Consider the following 27,849-nt stretch of genomic DNA (forward strand, 5'->3'; position numbering starts at 1 on the left):
ACATATCATGTTGCATATCAGCAACACAGAATTACATCCGTAGGCTACGACTACAGACAAAATGCAAACCACGTTTTGTTCTTAACAGGCTATTTTCTGACAGGCTAATTCACACGCGATCTAATTAGAACAATTACAGTGGATTAGGTTTGACCACAGTTCTATTCGCAGTGCTATTGACAATATCAAATATACATTGTTAAAGTCTCCGTGGCCAACGACGACTTCCTTTCACGATTTTCACGACACCGAGTAATAGTAATTGTGACATGACCATTTAACAAATGTGAGTCCTCTGGCTGCAGTTGTGTGTGAGGAGAGTTCATTGGGTCTCTCTGCTAACTGATTGGCTGCCTTGCACAGAGGCACAGTTGCTGGCTGCATTCTGAAAATGGAATCACCCAACAGAGTTCCCTGATTGAGAGAAACACCCTTAAAGCTCGGTCGCCTTCTCGTTTTATTTGAATATTACATCACTTCAAATATATAAGAACACTTATAAAATATAAGTACAGCAGTACTTGGATGTGACAGTACGGAATTAACTGGATGTAAGACAGCGTGGACAGCAGTGTTTCTTAGTCTTGTGCAAATCGCGTGACTGGCTACATTGGTGCTGCATTCGGGTGTTGCTGCATAATTTGTTTAAGATTTGCAATTGCTCCGAGAAGTATCGGGGAGTTATTTATAGGGTTATTTTCATTAACTTTGTATAGGATTCCTTGACCTAAGGAAAGGGCGACTGGAGGACTGTATCCGGCTGCACTGGCTCTTTTCCTACAGACAGGCATCCTGTCAATCCATGTAAGTTACAAGTCTATCATGTTTTTATTAAGTGCAGTTTAAAGTAATGATGGAGCATGTAGCGTGGGTGTTCACAGGCGATTTCCGTGGGAAACTGAGTATCAACAGTGTATTTTGGAATGTGTTCTAGTTGCCTGGTTTGTTAAGTACACTAGTTTTAAACCAGTGCAAACAATACAACAGCTACCAGTAGACTGTCTGTCATTTGTTTAGGGGAAATGTGATTTGAACGAATTTTTTAATGATGGTGGTGTAGTTATGTAGCGGTAATTACTTAACCGATCACCTGTGATCAAGTACATGGCAATATATCCAGGACTCCGCACGTAAACTTCATTGACATTCCTCCTAAGGTCACGCCTAGTAGGAGTATATTTAACCATTTAGTCCTCCAGTCTTCATTGTATACGACCTCGCTGCAAATGGTATCTATAACAAACGCGTGTAGTCATATGAACTGTAATATATTTAAGACGCATTCCGTTTAAGGAACTATGTGAACATAAGTTCATTTACGTAATGCCGTGCCAACCACTGTCCCTTTTCTGTCGGCACGTGATAATCATTTTGCAGAATCTTGTTTAATTTCACCTGTTGTCTACCACAATTTGAATATTGTACAGTCGAACTGGGTTGTTAATTTGCATTTTGTACATGTAACACATACATATGCAACAGTGGTAGCTGTAACAATGCATGTTATTATAACAGGGTTGTTCTGATTAAATTATATTTATATTGCCGTGCATACCAAAATACAAAGAGGTCAAATATCTTAATTAATTTAAATATGAAACACCAAACTGCATTTTAAATAAGTTTGAATACAAGTCCACCATTAAAGTATTGACCAGGAATGTACAGTATACTTCTGAATGTGTTGTAATGATCACACATCCTCCACTGACTAGTAACTGGTGATGCACACCTGCTCTAAACAATTACCTTGTTTGCAGTATTAAAAACAGCCTGTTAGGAAACGTAGTTTACATTTTGAATGCCAAAGGCTATGGACCTAATGTAAATTATTTGTATAATAGATGTTATTGGAAGGAAAAATCCGTAATTCACTTGCATTTGGATGTAATGTAATACTAAATACATCAGTAGTTAACTTTGATAAAAGCATTTTTTACCTCATGTTTTCAGGTAATGTTTAAACCTGTCATTAAAGGAACCAAACAAAACAAAACGCGTTTCGCTTTTAAACTGAATAATTCGTAACTACATTATGACATTTTTCCTTTCTTTCTGTGCACCCCATTTTTATAAGGAAGCACACATTGTTTGATTTGTGTACATTCCCAGATTTTCAATCTGATGCCATTGGGCCACTCCTTCAACCGAAAAGGCATGCTCCGGTTTCTGCATGGAGCAATAGGAGGTTCTTAATGTGAAATCATTTTTGTAGCTAGTAGAAGCAACAGTGAAATTAATGGGATTGCGAATGTGTTTTTATCTGGTTAACATTTTAATGGTAATGAGCTGATATTTTCAACATAATTAAACTGTAAGGCTAAACACATTTCATATAATACGTAATAATTCCTTATAGCGCGTGTCTATTGTAATTGTCACAAAACCATATTTTTTTTTTTCTTAGCACAATAACGTTTTGTGTTAAGAATCTAGACATCTCTGAATCTCATTCAGTTTTTATAACAAGATGGTCCTTCCCTCATTTTTATTTCTGTTGTGAATTAGTCCAATATTTGCACAGTCAAAAGAGAATCTTCTGAAGGTCATTTTCACTTCAGTTGTTGTAGTCGTAGGAGTAAAGTGGTATAGAGAAATACAATGATTGAGAGGGGGTGGTGTTATCACTTTATTAACTTTAGTCTTAAGCAATGCTGTTAGTTTTTGTTTTATCTTGTTTTTAACGGGGGGGGGGGGGTGCTTTACTTGGGGAAATTTCATATTTAAATTTCTTGATTGAATTAATGCATTGGCTGAATTTGTAATTTCGCCCACTGCTTACTTAAAACTGTGTCATTTACATTGTGACCAGGTAATTAAGCATCCTCCCGATATAAATATGCTCCTGGTACTTCAACTTCGAATACCCCATAAACCTCTTCACATGCCTTCATATTTTCAGTGTTATGGAAATCTAATAGTACTCGTTACTTTGACCTGTGGCTCAGTGGCTCTCAAAAGTATTCACCCCCTTGGACTTTTTCCACATTTTACTGTGTTACAACATGGAATCAAAATTGATTTAATTAGGAGTTTTTGCCACTGATCAACACAAAAAAAGTCCATAAAGTCAAAGTGAAAAATAAAATCTACAAATTTTTCTAAATTAATTACAAATACAAAACAGAAAATAATTGATTGCATAAGTATTCACCCCCTTGAGTCAATATTTGGTAGAGGCACCTTTGGCAGCAATTACAGCCATGAGTCTATTTGGATAAGTCTACCAGCTTTGCACATCTGGACACTGCAATTTTTGCCTATTCTTCTTTGCAAAATTGCTCAAGCTCCGTCAAGTTGGATGGGGACCTTTGGTGAACAGCAATTTTCAACTCTTTCCACATATTCTCAATTGGATTGAGGTCCGGGCTTTAACTGGGCCACTCCAGGACATTGACCTTTTTGTTTTTAAGCCACTCACTCCAGTGTGGCTTTGGCTGTATGTTTGGGGTCATTGTCCTGCTGGAAGATGAATCTTCTACCAAGTCCCAGGTCCCTTGCAGCAGGTTTTCCTCCAGGATCTTTCTGTACTTTGCTGCATCCATTTTGCCCTCTATCTTCACGAGCGTTCCAGGCCCTGACACAGAGAAGCATCCCCATAGCATGATGCTGCCACCACCATGCTTCACGGTAGGGATGGTGTTCTCAGGATGATGTGCGGTGTTAGGCTTGCGCCAAACATAGCGCTTAGCGTTGAGGCCAAAAAGCTCTATTTTGGTCTCATCAGACCATAGAATCTTCTTCCACTTGGTCTCAGAGTCTCCCACATGCCTTCTGGCAAATTCTAGCCAAGATTTTTTCAACAATGGCTTTCTTTTTGCCACTCTCCCATAAAGGCCAGTTTTGTGAAGCACCCAGGCTATTGTTGCCGTATGCACAGTGTCTCCCAGCTCAGCCGTGGAAGATTGTAACTCCTTTAGAGTTGCCATAGGCCTCTTGGTGGCCTACCTGACTAGTGCCCTTCTTGCCCAGATACTCCTTTTGTTTGTTTGTTTTTTAAATTTAGACTTTGCCAATTTAGTTTTTATTATTTTCTCCCCAATTTGAAATGCCCAATTATTTTTAGGCTCAGCTCACCGCTACCACCCCTGCGCTGACTCGGGAGGGGCAAAGAAGAACACACGCTGTCCTCCGAAGCGTGTGCCGTCAGCTGCCTGCTTCTTTACGCTCTGCAGACTCACCGTGCAGCCACCTCAGAGCTACAGCGTCGGAGGACGCAGCTCTGGGCAGCTTACAGGCAAGCCCGCAGGCGCCCGGCCAGACTACAGGGGTCGCTTGTGCGCGGTGAGCCGAGGACACCCTGGCCGACCTAATCCTCCCTCCCCCCGGACGACGCTCGGCCAACTGAGCGACGCCCCCTGGGAGCTCCCATCCACGGTCGGCTGTGGAATAGCCTGGACTTGAAGCGGCAATGTCCAGGCTATAGAGCGCATCCTGCGCTCTAGCAGGTGCTTTTACTATAGAGCGCATCCTGCGCTCTAGCGAGTGCTTTTACTGGATACGCCACTCGGGAGCCCCGGATACTCCGTTTTTGAGGATGGCCTGTTCTAGACAGATTCACAGTTGTCTCAGAAATTTCATCTAGACAATGTGGGGAAGCTATAAAAAAAGGTCAACAAGATGCTCGGACATATTGTGAAAACTGTTGAATTTAAATAAAGGTAAGTAATGTTAAAACTTTACAATGCATTAGTAAGACCTCATCTAGAATATTGTGTTCAGTTCTAGTCACCAAGTTACAAAAAGGATATTGCTGCTCTAGAAAGAGTGCAAAGAAGAGCGACCAGAATTATCCCGGGCTTAAAAGGCATGTCGTATGCAGACAGGCTAAAAGAAATGAATCTATTCAGTCTTTAACAAAGAAGACTATGCAGTGATCTGATTCAAGCATTCAAAATTATAGAAGGTTTTGACAATGTCGACCCAGGGGACTTCTTTGACCTGAAAAAAGAAACAAGGACCAGGGGTCACAAATGGAGATTAGATAAAGGGGCATTCCGAACAGAAAATAGGAGGCACTTTTTTGGACAGAGAATTGTGAGGGTCTGGAACCAACTCCCCTGTAATGCTGTTGAAACTGACACCCTGGGATCTTTCAAGAAGCTGCTTGATAAGATTCTGGGATCAATAAGCTACTAACAACCAAACGAGCAAGATGGGCCGAATGGCCTCCTGTCGTTTGTAAACTTTCTTATGTTCTAATACAAGACTGGCTGAAAATGTGTATGGAATTGGAGACGGCACCTTTAATTGTGTACAGTTGTAATATGAGAAATTGCATGCTGCAGCTCCCATACTCTGCGTTAGTCAAGTCCTTATCTGACAGCATGTAATAGACACCTCTTATGACTACATGTTACCGTTTATATTTCAGTAAGCAAGCTGCGGTACATTTAATTCTGAATTCCATAATATATACAGTATATATATACACATATATATATATATATATATATATATATACACATATATATATATATATATATATATATATATATTATTTTTTTTTCTCAGCAGTACACTTCCTAATTAGTCGCAACTATTTCTATGTATTCTGCTTTCACCTTTCAGTGGGCTGTTTCCCGATAACAGTAGTACATAGGGTTTGTAGATGATTTTTGCAATTCACTGCAGCTGCTTTCGATCGATCTTCACATGCGTTTCCCAAAACCCCACATGGAACTACAACTTACCTAGTGATCTTGAAGTGCATCGTATATTGGTGTCTGATTAGCACTTAAGCATGTTTGAAACACATTTAAGTGGTCTAAATGATTGTTAACTTTTGAAAACAAAAAAGCCAAAAGAAAATGTGTTTGAAGATGGGGCCAAAAGAATATATTTACAAAAAATGAAATATAAATACTTGTCAATGAAGTAGAAGCAAATAAGGCGTAACAGTGTTACACATCAAACAAAAATCAACAAGGGGTGGAGATATTGCTCAGAAAATGAACACCTCAAACAATGGTAGGATAAAACACGTACATAAGTTCTGCCCCTGGACCCCTCACCCCTTCTTTCTTTTGTAAAGTTCCAGTCCAATCCCAGTGCTCCCATAACCAATGAAGCAGCCCCAGGACTCGCCATACATGTACAGTCTACAAAAATTGATTTTATTTACACATGATTAAAGCTGTATGCTACGCAATTAAATGTACTGTATTAAAATAAAATAAAATAATTACATATATATATATATATATATATATATATATATATATATATATATATATATATATATATATACATATACATATATAGCTATACCTCCGCTACGCTCCCCTGCCTCCAGAGCCCACTCCTTCTCCACCCTTGCTCCGCAGTGGTGGAATGACCTTCCTACAGATGTCAGGACTGCCCAGTCCCTGACCACATTCCGGCGCCTCCTTAAGACTCACCTCTTCAAAGAGCACCTGTAGAACTCCTCTGTTTGTATCCTGGGACACTATCACCCTTCATGTAAATGTGCTTTATTTTGCTCTTATCTGCCCCCTATTTTACTGCATTTAATCCTGTACTTCAGAATACTGTAATCTGCCAAGTGTTTAACCTGTAGTACTTTGTATTTAATCACATCCTGATGTAACTATCACTATTTAATCATATCCTGATGTAACTATCACTATTATCTGCTGTATTATTGAATTGTGGTTTGTCACACTTGTACCTTGCTTGAACAAAAGTTATTGTATTCTTGCTCTTATTGTATTACTTGTATTGTAACACTTGAAATGTATTTGCTTACGATTGTAAGTCGCCCTGGATAAGGGCGTCTGCTAAGAAATAAATAATAATAATAATAATAATAATAATATATATATATATATATATATATATTATATATATATAATACATATAGTGTAGCATGCACAGGGGTAGGCAGCAGCAGGGCTGGTAGGTGACGTAATCACACACACAGAGACATAAGCCCGATATACACTCCTTGCAAAGGAGCCGGCTCTTTTGTTCAGCGGTATCGGTGGTATGCGTTAGTGCGAGAGGTCCCGGGTTCGCGCACGCCCTCTGCATGTGTGTAGATTGCCTCGCCCTGTGTGATGCGCCTGCCTGCGGGAACTGAGGTTCGCTACATTTACATATATATAACAAAACAAAAAGTAATATAATAAATATTATATGTTTAAAGTGTGCATTAAATATCTACACGAACATTTCATGATTACCTCAGACCACTCGTGAACTCAAGTAGATGTTCAAGAGCTACTGGAGTTACAATGATGTTCGAGAAACACTGCAGTTTCAAAATGTTCATCTTCCAATGGTCTTATGATGTTGGTTTGGTTTTCAAGTAGCTTTGGGGAAACATCCCCTGGTCAATTTGAGAAATACATTTTGTTTTCCTTGCAAAAGCTGACTTCGTACAAAACTGCCTGCTTCTTTGGCCGAAGAGATATTACCAGCTCATCATCTAACTAGGAAATCTGCTGCGCAATTAAATCATCCTTAAACTCCTGTTGGTAACAAACTTTGCGACTGCTAAAAAAGATGCAACAGACAAAAATAAATCTGTTTGTGGGACTCTTTAGTTTAGGCGCTCTACGATTTGATTGGCAAAAGATTACGTTGTTTATTAGAGTTACAGTCCTTCATTAATTATTTTTTTTATGTTAAGTTTTCAAGGCATTTTGTTGATGGCACGTGTGCAACACTCACACACTAAGTGTATTTGAATTTTTCACTATTCTTGTTCTAAATTTGAGTACAACAATTTAAGCAACATTTCACACAACAGTACTTGCACATGTTTGGTCACCAACTGTTGCATGAAACTGGGGTTACTGTATTCTTCTGGTGTTAATAATAATATACAGCACCTCCCTGCACTTAGCATTTGTATATCAGTTGACAAGAGCTAAGCTGATATCCCATCATGGCTTTCTTCTTAAAGGCGTACATCCTCTATACATGAAACCCCAATATGACCAGCACCTTGTTACATGTTTTTATGATATCACAACAAAATAAATGTTTTTTTTGTTGTTTTTGTTTGGGTGCATATGCATAGCTATTATGTACTATATATCGCCTTAATGCGACACAAAAATTACTAATATTTTTTAACAAAAGTAGCTGACGCAAATATAGTTTTAGACAGTGGATCGCGCCGGTCACCGGCTTATTTTGAAAACCCTGGGTATTCTACAGTAATATAATCCTTTTTGTTTTGGACAACAGGAATCCTCATTGATTTGAATTATTCTTGCAGGTCTTGGATTTGCACATAGCTTCATTAATTATTTTAGGGGGAAATGTCTCTGAAGGCCTGTAAAGGTGCAACATCACTACATTGAGAATTCCGTTTTTTGATGCTGTTGGGTTATCCCTTTTGATATTGCAATTTCTACACAAATACACATCCAAGAAAGGCAGAGAAGTCAGATCAGTTTTGCATTATTTTGACCTTGCGGTTTGTGTTTGCAGTTGTCGAAAGCAGCAAATGCAATGTTTATCTTTTAGGTAATAGTACAAATCTGCTCTTTTAGTTCCTCAGGAGAATGTTAGCCTTGGCTAGAGCTTCTGTCATGTGATATTTTACCAGACACTGGTAGTGATATAAATTGTAGCACCTGCCTAATGTCTTGCTGGATGACCTTGTATGTCTCTTCTGCTTCTTGGGAACAGCTGTTTGTCTCTCTATGAACAGCTTGCATTGCGTAGTAGAATGCATATCCTGAAAGTGGAAGTCAGTGACCATTAAGGCTATTTGGACCTCGGTTCAGAATTGGTGAGCATATTGTAATCGCACTAATATATTTAAAGCAATACTGCCTTTTAAATTACTATCACTGGGAATGCATACCCCATATAGTGAAGGTGCCTGTTTGTCTGTCTGTAAATATCACTTTTGTCACGCCTACATTTTTACATATATCTAGAGAACCTAATTTTGATGGAACATGGTTACTTTATTGTTCAGCATACTGTAACTAATTGATCAGAATCTAGGTATTTACTGAATGAAATCATTTTTACTGTCTGTACAAAAGTAATGTTTTAATTCATGAAGTGGATGTATGTCAGGGTGATGTTTTCCAGGATACTGATTTTATTGCCCTGGATGTTTTAAAGAATGTAAACATACCATTTTTGATTAGTCTTCAAATTGTGTAATTTAAAATTTTTGTTCCACTAGGTGAGACTGTTGCAATGCTCTGTGATTTTAATTTTAAATACAATTGATCTGCTAATCCATCTTTTAATTATCACATTTGAGGTACTGGTTCAGCACAAGTGTCTCTTGACTAATTCAAGAGGATCCCTTCCTTGATTCAATACCTAATGGTACGCAGCATCAATTTGGTTCACTGCTTCTTTCCCTATTAGAAGTTCATACAACAAAATTGCTGTTAAGTTTTTTAGGGTTTTTGTATGAAGTGTCATCATCTGTAGGAAATAAGGTTTTCTGGTAAATTCATACATTCAAACTCTTGAATAATAAATGCATAGGAAACTGTAATGTAGCATATTGAAACTATGCTAAAGCATAGGTAAGCATTCTAAAGCCCAGAGAGGTATGGTAAACAAATTTTAAAAAAAAAAATACCCTGGGAAACCATGTTGCACAATGGTAAATGCATAATGTAACCATGGGAAAAGCATGGGATTTCCATTACACGAGAGTAGATGTTAAAACTTCATAATGATTTGAACTTGGCTCTCGCCAAGATAAGCACCAACTAAGATGTAGCTTTACAGTAAACTAATGTGATCCATCTGTGTCTCCATCCATTTGCGCTTCCTTCCATATGATGTAGATATCCTTCTGTCTGGTGTTGATGGCTGAAGTGTAATGCTGGCTCCAGGGATCAGCTTATTGCCTCCCTGGCGCATCAGCACACATAACGGCTGCGATGCTGGCTCCGGGGATCAACCGCAGTGCGGTCTCCCCAGCGCATCAGCATGACAACCGTCTGGATTGAGCTAAGTAGGGTACATCTCTGGGGTCTTCAAGTGGGCACCTTCCATCCTCGGTGTTTCGTCGACTAGCCCACGACACCTCAAGAGGGCTCGACGGTGATTCTGGCGTCCCAGCATCCGCCCCCCTCCGTCCCCCACTCAACTCAGCCCAGCTTACTTACCTGTACATCAGCGTTTCTTTCTTTCTATTGTGCTTGAGATCCCCAGCCAGAATCTTTCTGTCTCAACCACTGCCAGTTGCTGCTCCTCTCTGCTGCTTCAGCTAAGTTCTTCACTGTGCGACGCAACTCTTGGCCACTGAATCCGACGACTCTGAGAAACCCGGTTGTAGAGTGCGCCACAAATCCTCGACAACCCACCTCCACTGGGTAAACCTGGACTCTCCATCCTCGCTGTTCTGCTTCAGTGGCTAGTAAAAAATAGGTATTTCCAATGGAAATTTACTGTGGTAAACTTTTATAAGGGTTTATCGTAAGAGGAGAGCAAGTGATTTTCCACGATACTTTAGCATACATTTAATTAATGGAATTGAGATGCTAAAATGGAATTACATGTTTGAAAAACTAGAATTTGCTTATGATCATTTTGGACAAATTCAAACAACAATACATTTGTTTTTCCTTATTCCAATATTGTCTGTGCTTTATATTGCATTTTGTTACCCTCCAGTGACAGCTGTAAAAAATATCAACTTGTACCCTGTGCTAATCTGCCATCTTTATTCGAATTACTTATGTTTGGCACAGGGCCCAAATACGTATTGCAAAGCCGTACACAAATTATTTTAACACTTGACATATTTTATTGGATTATGTTTGCATAATGTTGATACAGATGACTATTACATATCTACAGTTTGTACAAAAAAATCTTCACTTGCATTTTTGAAAACTGAATAGCTTGTTGAAACAAAGCACTTTGAGAATAAGTAGGCTATCCTGCTGCTAAAAATTGTAGAAAAAATATAGAAAAATTGGAGGAAGCTGTCAGTGACACTTGTATTCTGTGTCACTGACAGTTTCCTCCAAAACCATTATCAAAATACAGTAAAATCAGTTCACACTAGATTACAATAAACAGTTAGTAGAGCTATGAATAAACCCATAAAACTTTGTGTTACTGTAGCATTAGGCAGCATTATATAAAAAACATAACAAAGTTGATGTTTAAATAAGATTAAAATAATTCTTAATGGACAATGAAGATAGACATAGCCTTTAAAAAAAAAGTTATGTTGCTAAGCCTGTGTATCTTGACTTCTGCTCTTTGCAGTGCTTTTCTATTTTTTTCTTAGTGTTTGGCATGTTATATTACGTTTGTTTTAGCTGTGAGAATCCACCTCTGTACTAAACAATTTTGTTTTGTATCGATTATGCAGTAACCATGAGTAATACTCTCATGATGTAAAATGAACGGGAGAGACTGGGGTACAATGCTACCTTTGGGTGCCCTGTGTGTGTCTCATGTTAAAGTCTAAACATATGAGAAGATTTAGTTTTCGACGTTGTTAAAATGTACAAGCAATGAGTGTGTGTGCCCATTTATAGTAAAGCATTGTACAACTTTGTCGAGATTTTGTTTCATTTTTGGAAAACTTGACCCCACATACTTTTGCATTTATGTTAAGTCCTGTTACTAATAGTAAAATATACACTGTGTGTTGTATTTGACAGCAGCTAAGTCATTTCAGGTTGATACTATTCGTTGAAGTTAAACTTCAGTATTTATCCTTTAATCACCTGAGCTCAGGAGCTGCTCTTCAGTTCAGTTTAGAAGTTCCTAAATGTACAGTCTTAAATGATAGCTCCCTCCCTAAGGATATGACTGAAAACGTAATGTTGTGCCTAAGTGGATCTATCCTGGTAAATATCGATCTACATATCGCACAAAGCAATATGATCATATGTCCATTTTAGATGTTGTCTTCTCGGAAATGCTGGCAGAACTGAACCCCAGTGTGTAGTTAACAAGCTTAGGTGTGTCTTATTAAATTCACAGTAAAACCAGGAATGGATCAAACTGCTATGTAATGGGAGTCTTGTTTCCATCCCTGCACAATTTGGCAATGTATCCATTTTGTTTGGGAGAACTTTATTCAGCATGCATACCAGACAAATCAGTAGGTCCAACTTGGACACTGTGTAATTTTCCCTATGCAAATGTAGGTGGTACGGTTCCTTTTAATGGTACATGTTTTCCACTGATTACTTAACATTTAACTTGAAGACAATGTTCTTACAATAAAGACCAATATTATTTATTGATGATTGTGTTTATTATAATCAAGCTCTCAAGAGTGAAAAATAGGACTAGTAAATTCAACAACGCTATTAAACAGAATTTTAAAGGATGAATACTAAAGTTTAACTTCGGCAAATAGTATCAACCTGAAATGTTTATTATGAACATTTTCTATTAATAATTCTTCCCATTTCAAATTGGATAGGGATGTGGATTTCTTTTTTTGACCTGATCAATCAAGACACTCCACAGCAAATCAATTGGCTCAAGGTTATGAAGACTGGAGTGGATTGTGGTGTCAATTTTGATTAACCTTTTTTTTTTTTAATTAAATACATCCTGCACTTATGCATGTTTTCTGCCATTGTGCCATTGAAAGATTTACTATACAGGCTAATTTCACTATAACAAACCCCCCCTGGGACCTGGAGAAATCAGGGTGTTCACTATAATAGGGCTTTGTATTTTTCTGTATCGGGAATAATGACAAAACGACAAATTTGAATTGAACAAAAATATATAGTACTTTTCTATGAATTTTCCTTCGCATTGATCAACATTTTAAATGGTGTTGTGACAAGGTACTCATGTCACATGTGTGGGTAACCGCATTGCAAGACAGAGGAGTTGGAGTTGAAACGCTGGCACAGGCGCAGGATTTATTAAACACAAAACAGAAAGTAAACAAACTGGTCATGTGACGCTACCAACGATGGTAACGCACAGAGGACACATACAAGACAGACAGGCAGCAAGTCTCAATCGAGCATCCGTCTGTTAACAGTCATTTGATCAAACATAACAACTCCAAAAAGCACACAAAACAAACCTGTTTCCACATATAACTTACACAGACACTAATTTCCCCCTGTGGTGTGTTTAAAAGAAAAGAGTAAAGAAATGAAAAAGGAAAGAATGTACACTTGCATGCTGAATACAGTAATTACATGTCCTTTCTCATGAAAAAAACTATCCAGCATAGATTGCTCCTCACGCCCGTTTGTGTGAAGATGACTGACAGGCAACGATTGCATTCGTCATGTATGATTCATACTACAATAGGTCATCTTTTGAATTAGCATTATCTTTGAATTAGTCAACCATGGTCTTTGTTTTCACTGAGAGAATAACACACTTGACACTGGAGAAAGTTCAATGTCAGTCAGTACGAGTGTTCCCTCTAAGCTTTTTAGATGCTGAGAAACTTGCTATTTTGACTGAGAGAGAGTAGATTATCAGTGAGAAACCTTCAGCCACGCATTAACCCTTTTAATATATTTGTTGCATTATACCATTTTGAAACAATATTCCAACACAAGTATCTCAACAATTGTACAATTTACTTTAAATTTAAACAAGACATTTATTGTGGCTCTGCCTCTGATTTTGAATCATCCTCTGATCCTATGCAGCCCTGTCGGTGGTTATCATAGATATAGACTGCATGCTTAACTGGTGGCCTGCATAAAATTGCTTTATATTACTGCATAAAACACTGACATCTGCACTGCCTTCAACTGTAACCATCTTTAGGGCTACTAATTGTTCCATTATTGGGAATACCAAATTCTGTTTTTCAAAAATGGCTAATTACATTTGTTTAATAATTAAATATGGCATTTGAACATAAATATAATGTTGGTAGTTAAAATGAGTATGTTTAATAAATATTACCACAGTTCACTTGTTGCTGTACTAGTAAAGCAACTGAAGACACTCCAAACCTGTTTATAGACATCACTTGGCTCATTGCTGGCATTAAAATAAGAAGGAAAACCTAAGACTTGTATTACAACTGTTCAGAAAACCAAATGTCCACCACAGTTGTGAGAATCATATTTACATTCTTCCACTAACACAGTTCAGTCTACAAATAAAGGTGTTTTGAAAAGACCTGTTTAGCTTATTGCTGGCATTTACAATAACAATAAAAATTATGAAACAGTTTAGTAACAGTCCAGCAATGTCATGTGAGAGTAATCCTATGTACAGTACGCCACAAATTAAGTTTAGCGTTTTACTGGCATTACAATAATAACCAGGATAAAATATGAAACACTGACAAAGGTGTGTTGACTGACTCGTTGCTCTAAAACAGGTTCACTGCTGTGCATTACCCGATTGTTATTTAAATAGCGCCCCATTTAATGTAAGCGCACAATTAATCCTCTCAATTGTTTCTTTCCTAATTCTGCAGTGTTATTTGCAAGATTTAAAGAGGTGTGTCTCCAGACAGACTGTCTTTATGAAACCAACGGTGTGCAGTGTAGTGACTACATCCTTTACACAGTAAAGTGATCAATTTCCTTTAAGGACTGTATAGAAAAATAGTTTTGAGCTAATTTCTTCGTCATCAGAAAATATAATTCAATTAAGAAACGGCCATGGTTTAAAATGGCTAATTATAGCTTCATTAAAGGCAGGTAGTGTGGAAAGAAATAAACTAAACAATAATGAAATACGCAATTAATTTAGCTTATTTACTTCGGTAAAGCTCTGCCTTGAGCGCAGTACCTTAGTCTTAGTTTTTCAGCATAGAAGAATGCAGTGCTTTGCCATTGTTGCAGTCTTATTTGCTTTCTTATTCTCTATGTGTTTTACGACTGGCATTATGATATTTAATGGTATTGACTGGTACATGATCATGCGAATTACAGCAAAACTTTATACTATCCCACCATCCGCATATAGATAATCAGATTTCTTTTAGCTCTGCCTTACTGAAACATTGCTTTTTTTTTTTCTTCGTTGGTGCAGCTGCCATGTTGAGTTTCAGCAGAGACATGGAGTGAAGTCACATGATGAATTTACTTGCAAAAAAAAATAATGGGCATGGTATGTCGTCTTTAATTACTATACACTTAAATGTGTATTTTTGACTAATGTGCTGGTTGCATTTTTACCAGTTTCAAAATGCTTCAGATTTCTGAAATGGTTGTTTTTTTAAAAGGGAAATAAAACAAAAACAGTCAAAGTGTGAGTATTGCGATTTTTTATTTGTTTACCTGAGTATTTATACTTCTAAATAATGCAGGAAGATTGTGCTTCGCTGATTTTAGTATTCAATTATACGACGAGTTAAAAACTAAACTTCATGAGCAGCACCGAGCAGCACTCTCTATAGAGGCAGAATTGCCAGACACCTGCTTCGCCCGCCCTGTACCAGTAGATTCGCTGGTGCCCGAGCAAGCTCTGCACTAATGTGATGTGCATTTTTACAGAGGGAAATCGGAGAATCAGACACAAATATACTTATGTTAATGCTTTGTAAGAATTCTCTCAAAATAATAGGTTTACCTCAAGAGGCTGGAGTCTCGGTTAAGGTTGATATTTATGATAATAACTTGCGAAGGTTAGTAAACTGAGCGCGAAGGTTAGTAAACTGAGTGCGAAGGTTGTCGCCAGTTACCGCGAAAAATGAGAGCATTTTAGCCTTAAGGGGCGTTCACACCGGACGCGGCAGGGTAAAGTCAGTGGGCGGTCCGACGTTACGTCACGGCTGCAGGTACAGTGGCTTTTGGTAACCGAGCAACAAACAGTAAATGCCAGCGGGAAAATAAAACTGTTTTGACAGAACTGAAGACACTGACAAAAGACAAAACTGAAGAGCGAAACATTATAAATATTTTTTTATGAAACCTAATTCTAACCCCCACACCACCACAACCCCCCCCTCATTTTGTATTAATTTTGTTAAAAACTGTTAAAATATAATAAATGTACACCAAATAAAACGTTTTGCTTTATCTTTTAAAAAGTCTTCTGCAGTTAATTTATCCCAAAAAAAAATGATTACGTTATGTAGCACCACAATCACCCCGAAAGACCCGACACACTCCTACCCCCCCCCCCCCCCCCCCCCCCGGTTGCTTTTAATATATATATATATATATATATATAATATATATATATATAATATATATATATATATATATATATATATATAATATATATATATATATATATATATATATATATATATATATATATATTACACACACACAAACACACACACAATACTTTGAAGAATGCACAGCAAACAAAAAAAAAAAATGTGATCGCTCTGCTGTATGATCGTCATGGGTACATGACATCCTGAAGAAAAGAAAACAGTACGGCGAATACATCATTGTCAACCATAGGCTTTATCTTTTAAAAGTTTGTCTGCAGTTAATTTATCAAAAAAAATATGCTTACGTTATAGTAGCAGGTGCATAATTATTTTCAATGTGGAGTTTAGCACAAAAAATATATATTACCTCATTTACGTAATTATGTATATTTAATATTCACTCGGTAATCCCATTTGTACACCCACAGACCACCATTCTACATTTTTTATTAATATCACGGTAACTATTAATTGTTGTATTATACAGCTTTTCCTCCATTTTATTTTTTTATTTCTTCCTCGCAAAGGAACCTCCTACTCTTCCCTGATTGGCTGCTGGTAGATTACGTCACGGCACGGCAAAAGTTGAAAATATTTTATCTCTTGCGCGCCGCTCCGCGGTGCTGCGTCCCTCTGCCGCTGCGTGTAACCGCCTTCATTGAAAACCATTGCTTTTGCCGCGCCGCGTCTGGTGTGAACGCCCCTTTAGAGGGAGTGCTGGTCAGTACTGGGATTGTTGTATCCGTGTCGGTCCTGTACGTGATCGTTCTAATAGGGCTAATTTGCATTGAACAAATCGGTGCTTGCTGTTGGGATCGTTAAAAACGGGTGTTCGTTCTAGTGAAGTTAGCCTGTGTTTTCAGTGGAGAGTATTGACTGTGTTTCCTGTATATCCTTGTAAGCATTAAAACCTCAACCCCTTACTAAGAATCTCTGATTTTAAGTGTATTGCATTTAAAAAAAAAAACAAAACAAAACAAAAAACTCTGTCCATCAGCAACAGACTGAAATCAAACCAGTTGTAGCAGCTTGGACTGGCAGAAACCAGGCTCTCACTCTTTTGGATGAAGCAAGGGAGTTGCCTGGTAAATGTTGATTGAGAAGGATACAAGAGGCTGGACTCATTTTACTTTCAGAGAAATATTGTAGTTAAGTGACCAAACATCCCGAATGTAACATTCCTGGCATTGGTCTAATGAAATATCCTTTAAGGAAAGGGCCTTTCCTGTTTTGTGCTTTGTGACCCATTTTAAAATGTATACAAAGGGGGGGGGTTATTTCAAAGCTTAGTGACATTTGTTGAGAATCTTTTTGGAACTGAAAAGTTAAATTTTGTAGATAATTATCTAACCATAATGTGTTAACAGGGCAAAACAGAATATTAATTTTAAGTTGAAATACACAAAAAGGTAACTAAATAATATATATATATATAATTTTAGCTCAAAGAGCCAGCTGCAAGGAAAGAATGTGTTTAAACTAATAGTTAAAGTATTTGTTATATATATATGTGACCACTTTAAATTCCTCCCAATGATATTTGTGCTTTTATTTAACTGTATTAAGTGACCACCTGTCTAACGCGACCACAATTCTATTATCCAGCAATGGACTCAAACCTATATTAAGCACCCTTACACAGGGCTGTTATAAGAAAAATATGGTTTTAAATGGTACGTCCTAAATTCAAAGGAATACGATAACCATTTTAGTGATCTTTTATCCATAATCAGTAAAACAACAGCGCTCTCTTGTAAAGGAAGAGAGAAAACATGGAGAAACAAAAGGTCCTCCCTAGATGACAGAATTAAAGTTATTAAACTTGTAAAGACAGTAAGTGCCAGAAAAACTGCTGGAAAATTTGGCACTAGAAAGACACAGATACAGCATTTTGAAACAGAAACTAGGGTTTGAAGTTTTAGGTTTATTTTTATTTTTGTTCACATGACCGTGTTTTGAGACGATTCAATATCTTAATTAAATTGTTAGTTACTAAACAAAGTCGCTTCATTTTACCTTGATATCCTGATTGACTTGCTGATTCTGTTTTACCACCTTCATTATTTGAACACAGGACCAAGCAATGACATTAATCACTTCCCCCAGATGCTACTTTAACTTTCATTTCATTCTCGCACTTGCCTGGGAACTATGTAGCTTTTAAGAGACCACCTGTGTTGAGGCCACTATTAGATTGTCCCTTGAGTGGTCTCTTAATACAGGTTTGCCTGTGTGTGTGTGTGTGTGTGTGTGTGTGTCTAATATATATATATATATATATATATATATATATATATATATATATATATATATATATATATATATATATATATATAATATATAATTTTAGTTCAAAGAGCCTATATATATATATATATATATATATATATATATATATATATATATATATATATATATATATATATATATATATATATATATAAATATAATTAGCTCAAAGCGCCAGTGGAGCATGTGTTTTGAATCAAAACATAGGAGGTATTTATAGGTGTTTGACGGCATGACAACTACTTGTTATTGTTTCTGTTCAAATCCATGATTTATTCTTACATGATGTAATAGTGTTCTATATATTGTAACATCATTTTTACTTGATTTGGCCTCCCCAGCGCATCAGCATGCACAACTTTTGTTTATTTATTTATGTATTTATTTATTTAAATGTTAGATTTATTGGAGTTAATTAGTTCATTATTTTCTGTTGAGTCCCGCTGGCATAATCATGTTCAGTCTATTTATCCATTTACTTTTTTAATCTTCTGTATGTCGCATTATCTAATTTTAGCTGTTCTAATACTACAAACATTACATTATTTGTCATATTCTTGACTGGTGAAGTGCTGTACTGTTGGTTCACTAATTTTTTAAATTTTTAATTAATGAAAGGTGGTTCTGAATTCTTTTATATAAAGTTGTTCCAGTCTTCAACATATTTTATTTCATCACATTTTTCACAGGCTATTCCTTAAACCACATTGCTATTTTTACAGTAGGTATTAGTTTTTAGTGGATATGTGTTGTTCTTATGTTTAATTATATATTTTTTTTTACTTTTGTCCATTTACACACTTTTTACATGTACTAGTGCAAGTATTTGTAGAACCTATTCTGTCAATTATTCTTTTATGTTTACTGTGAACTAAAATATCACCTAAATTAGCTTCTCTTTTGAATGCTACAACTGGGGCTTTAAATACTTTTTAAAATTTTTCTGAATTCTGGGCTCCCGAGTGGCACATCCAGTAAAGGCGCTCCGCGTGGAGTGCAGGATGCGCTCTGTAGTCTGGACATCGCAAGTTCGAGTCCAGGCTATTCCACAGCCGACCGTGGACGGGAGCTCCCAGGGGGCGGCGCTCAATTGGCCGAGCGTCGCCCGGGGGGAGGGAGGGTTAGGTCGGCCAATGTGTCCTCGGCTCACCGCGCACGAGCGACCCCTGTAGTCTGGCCGGGCGCCTGCGGGCTTGCCTGTAAGCTGCTCGAGAGCTGCGTTGTCCTCCGACGCTGTAGCTCATGGGTGGCTGCATGGTGATTCTGCAGTGTGAAAAAAGCGGTCGGCTGACGGCACACACTTTGGAGGACAGCGTGTGTTCGTCTTCGCCCTCCCGAGTCAGCGCAGGGGTGGTAGCGGTGAGCTGAGCCTAAAAGTAATTGGACATTCTAAATTGGGAGAAAATAATAAAAAATAATTGGCAATGACTAAATTTATAAAAAAATAAAATAAAAAAAATAAAAAATGAATTTTTCTGAATTCTGTAGAATCCACAAGTGTTTCTAAATTATCTTAGAAATATTGGGCAAAAGTTTAGTAATCTGCCTCTATAGCAGTGTGGAGTAGTGGTTAGGGCTCTGGACTCTTGACCAGAGGGTTATGGGTTCAATCCCCAGTGGGGGACACTGCTGTTGTACCCTTGAGCAAGGTACTTTACCTAGATTGCTCCAATAAAAACCCAACTGTATAAATGGGTAATTGTATGTAAAAATAATGTGATATCTGTGTAATGTAAAATAATGTATAATGTGATATCTTGTAACAATTGTAAGTTGCCCTGGATAAGGGCGTCTGCTAAGAAATAAATAATAAATAATAATAATAGCCCAAGAATCTATACTCCCGTCACTTAATTTCCTTTTTTTCAATATGGGTCACTGATATATATGATTGAGAAACCAATATGAAGTTCTAAAGACATTTGTGTAATCTAACTTTTATTTTGCCCTATAAAGTTTACACTAACTGACCACATGACTCGGACTCTAATGTATTGATTGTCAATGATGTACATGTAACTGTCCATTTATATTGGCACAAGAAATACTGTGTAAGCAAATTACATTAGTGATAAAATGATTGCTTCAAAGTGCTGTCTGGATTTTTTTCCAATGGGGCAAAAAAACAAGAAAGTCAGTTCACACTGACCCTCGTTGTTTGAGCCCACTATTTGAGATGATCATCAGGGAATATGTCTTGGTGCTTTTTTTTCTTGTGAGATCTAACTTTTTCTAGATATCAAAATACATGATCCATTTCATCTTTTTGCAGAATTCAAAAATTAAAGTTTGATTTCTCTCCTTCGTGCATCGGATTTAAAAGTATTGTAGCAGTATGTAAAATTCCTCATTTAACGGCACAACAGCAAAAGGAAATAAAAAATGTTACCCATGCACAGAACTGCTTAAAACATAAGGCAATGCAATTCAGCAAAAGATTTCAAAGTAACACCACCAGTTTCCAGAATTAAAACAGCATCCAAAGTCAGTCTTCAAAATCGCAGAATATAGTGCTCGATAAGGCCCTAATGTCACAGTTCACTTGCAAATGAAAATGCACAAAAGTATAAAGATCACAGATTTTTAAAAAATGCATCACAGTATCTAAAACTGTTTAATGATTAACTTTTACATTACCGTGCCTTGTCTCATTCGCTTTGATTTTGGAGGAAGTGCTGTGTAACTGCAGTGCACAATAAAGACAGACTGATTTGCCATCCCAGAAAAAAAAAAGAAAACGCAGGCTGTGATGGTTAAACAAGTCAATTATAATATTGAAGAGATGGGCTTTGTATCAGAAAACTGGAGTCGGAAATCGCGTGTGATGGGTAAGTGCATTAATTTGTTACATATACGCAATGGTGATTGATTTTATTTAATATAAAGGCCGTAAAACATGACTGACGTGTATCTGAGTGTCGTATATCCGAGTGCAGACTGTAAAACTAAGGGAGGAAGAGAGAAGAATAAAGGAGTAAGCCTTTTGCCTATTTGATATTTAAACTGTGGGAAAAGAATGTTTAGCCAAATGTGTCACTTCCCTAAGAACACAGAATACAGTTCAATCACCTTTCAAGTTGTCATAACATTTAGGGTACATGAATGCTTTCCTGCCATCTGGCTGCTTCACTTAATATTGAAACCAAATTGCCTTCATACTAGCAGTCTCTGTAAAATAGCTAATTTTTAAAGTATCTAGTTTCTCTAAAGTCTATGTTCATCCAACACTTTTCACATTTAATTTGGAAGCTAATTTTCATGACACCACTTCCTTATTATATATTGTTTATTTTCTGTAGTGTTTTTGGACCAGTAAGCAGTAAGATAGATTAAAACAGTTTGCAGTATTGCACTTGTATGAGGTTTATTTCATTTATTTAAATAACTTCAACTCTGTCGTGCAAACTTCAAAGCAGGACACATTTGGATATGTGTTTATAGCTTCTGAAGGCTTTATGCTGTTCTGCATTAGTTTTAATTTCCAATAAAGAAACTCTATTCATGGCTTTTGGTAGGTAAGTTAATGTTCTGTATCATTTGAGGTCTTGCAGTGGCGCTGGTACTCCCACAGGTTAGGGAGGCAAAACCATTGTGCTAAAGCAGACTCTCCTGGCCAGGCAGTTGGTGAGCTCAGACAATCCCCTTCAGGGCTAGTCTTTGTCCTCCGGAGACTGGTAGCTCACTGGTATCCAGTCTTCAGTTCCTGGGTGTAAAAGAGATTGTGGGATCGAAGGACAAACACTGAACTTTCAGGTCTCCTGAACTGGGTGGACAATTGCTGCGGTGATGGAACCTACTTGAACATTCTACGTTTTAAATTAAAAATCAATTTGAGAGGGCGACATGTCGTCCTTCTTTCTTTAAGACTTTGATTTATGACTGTTGGAATAACCATCTGTTGCATAATTATTGTATGAACTTGTGCTGAGGGTGAGCTAGAAGAAATTTGTCAATCTGCGTTAACATTCAATACTTGTTCTCTGGAGTTTGCGTCAGTCCAGATCATTCAATCATACTGTTGCTTGAATATCTTCAGAGTTGGTTAAAAAAATGTTTTCCTGTGTTGTGCAATTAATTTTCGCCAAGTTCGCCACGGTGGCAAAGGCTTTGAAAAATGTACTTGTGTAAGATTATGCCAGCATGATTACTTTGAACGTGTGCTGCCTGGTAGATGAAGCAATACAGACTATTTTTGTTTTGTTTCATTTCATTTCACCCAATGAAAGCCATTTAGCTTGATTACAAACATACACACCAACGTTGTGTTTGGCGGTACAGAGGTTCTAATTAGAAACAAAAATATGACTGTAGTCAGTCGTTGTTTGCTCTTTAAAATATGCTGAATATAGTAACAGAATGGTTCCAAGAAGATTCAGAAGAGGAACAATTAATAAAAGAATAAACACATTTATTATTAAGACAAAAAAAATTAGTCTCACTATGATTTATTGAGTTTTAATTTTGGAATCGGTGCAATATTACTGTCAGTCCTGGGTGAAATAATACAGTCGTGGCTGTACAATCCTACTTTAATAATATTACACGCTTGTGTAATTAGAGCTGCGGCTGGTCAGGGAGGCATTTATATTAACATACACTTATATCACTGTCTACCTGCAGTTTCGCGTTCTGCAGTGGAAAGAAAACCGCGACACCGTCAAAATAATGTAAAGGTGCAGCACATGAATATCTGCAAAACAATTCTGAATTTAGGGAATCTGCGAGCTTGTTTTTTCACGTGGGACTAAGTTTGGCCTTGATTAAATGGGAATCGGTATAGTGCACTTTAAATATACTGTATGTGTAAGTAAAGGGTAGGGTCTGGCATAAAGTGTTTTAAAATAAAATACACTTTTTGTCTTGCTGAAACAGTATGTTTGTTTATTCTTAACAATAATATAAACAAATGTCCACAAAAATTGTGTAGTAAAATTGTATTGTTTTAGCCTTGTGAAGTTGTTAAAGGCAGACAGTACCTATTATGAATTCTACCAGTGACAGCTTGCTATTTTTTTGCCATTCAGGCTTGCACTGGAAGCTGAAACGCTTACCTACCGGTATATTATTTGTGTTTAGGGAAACCTGTGGTGAGTGCGGTGTTTAGGGGAGAGGGTTGTTGGACACAATTGTAGTCAATATGTTTATTGTATTGTGTACAATAAAACAGTTTTATGGTTTTCTTTAATATTGTTTGGTGTAGCTTAAGTTTTTCCATTGTGGCTAAAAAAATGGTAAGTTACTTTAGCCACAGTGGCTAACTAAATGAAAGTCTTAGAGGGAACGTAGCATGAATGATTTAATTATATAGGACTAAGTCTATTTTGATGGATTAAATAAAGATTTATGATGAGGCCAATACTGTATATGAGTAGTATAATGAGTAACTGAGTATTTTCGAACTCTGAGGGTTCCACCTTTGACAGTCATGTGTATCCTGTTGTGTTTTTCTTTTTTTTTTTTACTTTCTTGTATTAGTTTAAGTCTGGATTATGTTAAACTGTTTGTTTTTGTTTTGTTATTATTTTGCCTGGGCCTCAATTTTATATACAGACGTGCTCAAATTTGTTGGTACCCTTACAGCTCATTGAAATAATGCTTCATTCCTCCTGAAAAGTGATGAAATTAAAAGCTATTTTATCATGTATACTTGCATGCCTTTGGTATGTCATAGAATAAAGCAAAGAAGCTGTGAAAAGAGATGAATTATTGCTTATTCTACAAAGATATTCTAAAATGGCCTGGACACATTTGTTGGTACCCCTTAGAAAAGATAATAAATAATTGGATTATAGTGATATTTCAAACTAATTAGTTTCTTTAATTAGTATCACACATGTCTCCAATCTTGTAATCAGTCATTCAGCCTATTTAAATGGAGAAAAGTAGTCACTGTGCTGTTTGGTATCATTGTGTGCACCACACTGAACATGGACCAGAGAAAGCAAAGGAGAGAGTTGTCTGGGGAGATCAGAAAGAAAATAATAGATAAGCATGGTAAAGGTAAAGGCTACAAGACCATCTCCAAGCAGCTTGATGTTCCTGTGACAACAGTTGCAAATATTATTAAGAAGTTTAAGGTCCATGGAACTGTAGCCAACCTCCCTGGGCGCGGCCGCAAGAGGAAAATCGTCCCCAGAGTGAACAGAAGGATAGTGCGAATGGTAGAAAAAGAACCAAGGATAACTGCCAAAGAGATACAAGCTGAACTCCAAGGTGAAGGTACGTCAGTTTCTGATAGCACCATCCGTCGCTTTTTGAGCGAAAGTGGGCTCCATGGAAGAAGACCCAGGAGGACTCCACTTTTGAAAGAAAAACATAAAAAAGCCAGACTGGAATTTGCTAAAATGCATATTGACAAGCCACAATCCTTCTGGGAGAATGTCCTTTGGACAGATGAGTCAAAACTGGAGCTTTTTGGCAAGTCACATCAGCTCTATGTTCACAGACGAAAAAATGAAGCTTTCAAAGAAAAGAACACCATACCTACAGTGAAACATGGAGGAGGCTCGGTTATGTTTTGGGGCTGCTTTGCTGCGCCTGGCACAGTGTGCCTTGAATCTGTGCAGGGCACAATGAAATCTCAAGACTATCAAGGCATTCTGGAGCGAAACGTACTGCCCAGTGTCGGAAAGCTCTGTCTCCGTCGCAGGTCATGGGTCCTCCAACAGGATAATGACGCAAAACACACAGCTAAAAGCACCCAAGAATGGATAAGAACAAAACATTTGACTATTCTGAAGTGGCCTTCTATGAGTACTGATCTGAATCCTATCGAACATCTATGGAAAGAGCTTAAACTTGCAGTCTGGAGAAGGCACCCATCAAACCTGAGACAGCTGGAGCAGTTTGCTCAGGAAGAGTGGGCCAAACTACCTGTTAACAGGTGCAGAAGTCTCATTGAGAGCTACAGAAAACGTTTGATTGCAGTGATTGCCTCTAAAGGTTGTACAACAAAATATTAGGTTAGCGGTCCCATCAATTTTGTCCATGCCATTTTCATTTGTTTTCTTATTTACAATAATATGTTGAATAAAAAATCAAAAGCAAAGTCTGATTTCTATTAAATATGGAATAAACAATGGTGGATGCCAATTACTTTTGTCAGTTTCAAGTTATTTCAGAGAAAATTGTGCATTCTTCGTTTTTTGTGGAGGGGTACCAACAAATTTGAGCACGTCTGTGTATATATATATATATATATATATACAAATGTGCTTTTGGTAAATTTTTATGAACGTTTAAACTCTTTGTAATGTCAGCGTTTAAACCATGTCTACATACACACACTTTATATTACGTTCTGATACTGGCAGCCTTGGTTAGTATTAGTTAGTGTTAGAGGAGGACTTGCATGGACACAGTTAGTGATGAACCTAATGATCCTTGTGAACCCGGTCAGACAAACCAGCATAAGAGAGAAAAGAACCTCAACGGGCACAAGCCTGGAGTTAAATGGCCAAGAGCTTGTGAGAAAACTGCATGGGACACAGTAAACACAGATCTCTGCGTTGCATTGGAAAGATTAAGTGGAACAGTTGAAAAGAAGCTGGATAAATTTGGGGACATCATCTACGCATATGGAAGTGAGAGGTTTGGAGTTGAAAAAAGGAAGGAAAAAGTACAAACTATTCCTGGAAAGTCTAGACGGCAGCAGGAGATTGAACGCTTAGTTAGAGAAAGGAGACAGCTGAGGAACCAATGGAGAAGAGCAGAACAAAGTCAGAAGGAGGGACTCAATCTCTTACAAAGGGTCATAAAAGATAAGCTTGCAACATTGCGCAGAGCTGAGCGCCTACGGAAACGCTACAAAAAGAAGGAGCGTACGAGAGCTAACTTTTATAAAGACCCATTCAAATTTGTAAAGAAGTTATTCACCAGTGAGAAGAATGGCACACTAAAAGCATCTAAGGTTGAGCTGGAGAGATATTTGGAGGAAACACATACAGATTCAAAAAGGCAGGAGCCTATGTCAATTCCGTCAGACATCCCACCTATCAATCCACCAGAATACCAAATGGAGGACTGTGCACCTAAGTGGAAAGAAATAGAGCAAGCTGTGAAAAAAGCAAGGGCTTCATCATCTCCAGGGCCTAATGGAGTTCCGTACAGAGTGTACAAGAGTGCTTCAGGAGTTCTACGAATTCTGTGGAAATTGATGAAAGTGGCATGGGAAAAACAGGTTGTACCAAGAGCATGGCGCCGAGCAGGTGGAGTCTTTATACCTAAAGAAAAAGAGTCTACAAGCATCAGTCAGTTTCGTCCCATTTCCCTATTAAACGTAGAAGGCAAGATTTTCTTCAGCATTATTGCTCAGAGATTGTCGGCTTACCTATTAAAGAACTGCTTCATTGACACTTCAATACAAAAAGCGGGCATTCCAGGTTTCCCAGGTTGCTTAGAACACATCAATGTGATCTGGCAACAAATTCAATCAGCTAAAAAGGAGAGGAAGGAGCTCCATGTGACATTCCTGGATTTGGCTAATGCATATGGTTCAGTGCCACATGAACTACTTTGGGCAGCATTTGATTTTTTCAGTGTACCGATGACAATAACAAATTTAGTGAAAGCCTATTTTGGAGATTTGCAATTCAGTTTTTCAACTTCAGAATTCAGCACTACATGGCAATGCCTAGAGGTTGGAATAATGGCAGGATGCACCATTTCTCCACTGGCTTTTACCATGGCAATGGAAGTAATCATTAGGGCATCAAAATGGGTAGTAGGAGGAGAGCGCTTGGCTTCTGGAATGCGACTACCACCAATTCGAGCATACATGGATGACATGACAACCATGACTACAACAGTAGCCTGCACTAATCGATTATTGGGCAAATTAACCAATAACATTGAATGGGCACGAATGCAATTCAAGCCCACTAAATCAAGGAGCATCTCTATAATTAAAGGCAAAGTAGTAGATAAAACATTCTTCATTAATGGTGAGGCAATACCAACAGTGTCTGAGAAGCCAGTGAAGAGTCTTGGGAGATGGTACGACGGGGATCTAAAGGACACAGTTCGTGTGGGAGAAGTTAGACAACAAGCAGTGGAAGGGTTGAAGAGCATAGACAGCTGCGCTCTACCAGGTAAACTAAAACTCTGGTGCTTTCAGTTTGGTCTACTGCCGAAGTTGCTGTGGCCACTGACTGTGTACGAGGTTTCTTTGACAACAGTAGAGAAGCTGGAAGCTTTAATCAGTTCATACATCAGGAAATGGTTGGGAGTTCCACGCTGCCTCAGCAGAGTGGGACTTTATGGTAAAGGAATACTGCAGCTACCAGTCTCTGCTCTAACCGAGGAGTTTAAGTGCGCCAAGGTCAGACTGGAAATGACATTAGTAGAGTCACGTGATAAATGCGTAAGGGAGGCAGCACCTGTGTTGAAAACTGGAAGAAAGTGGGCGGCAAAGAAAGCTGTGGAGGATGCAAAGGCTGCCCTTCGAATTGGTGATATCATGGGGCAAGTTCAGCATGGAAGAGGGGGTC

At 37.7% G+C, this 27,849-nt stretch overlaps 1 protein-coding gene across 4 annotated transcripts in view; it reads left to right on the plus strand.

Annotated features, from left to right (window-relative positions):
• Positions 1-296: 296 nt before the first annotated feature.
• LOC117399485 (rab effector MyRIP-like) overlaps positions 297-27,849 on the plus strand; it is a 198,692-nt gene continuing 171,139 nt past the window's right edge. For all 4 annotated transcript variants that reach the window (XM_059022672.1, XM_059022671.1, XM_059022673.1 and 1 more), the window contains exon 1: positions 297-804. The gene's annotated coding sequence lies outside the window, so the exon portion shown is untranslated. The remainder of the gene's footprint in view (positions 805-27,849) is intronic.

The sequence above is a fragment of the Acipenser ruthenus genome, chromosome 4, assembly GCF_902713425.1.
Source record: "Acipenser ruthenus chromosome 4, fAciRut3.2 maternal haplotype, whole genome shotgun sequence".
NCBI lineage: Eukaryota > Metazoa > Chordata > Actinopteri > Acipenseriformes > Acipenseridae > Acipenser > Acipenser ruthenus.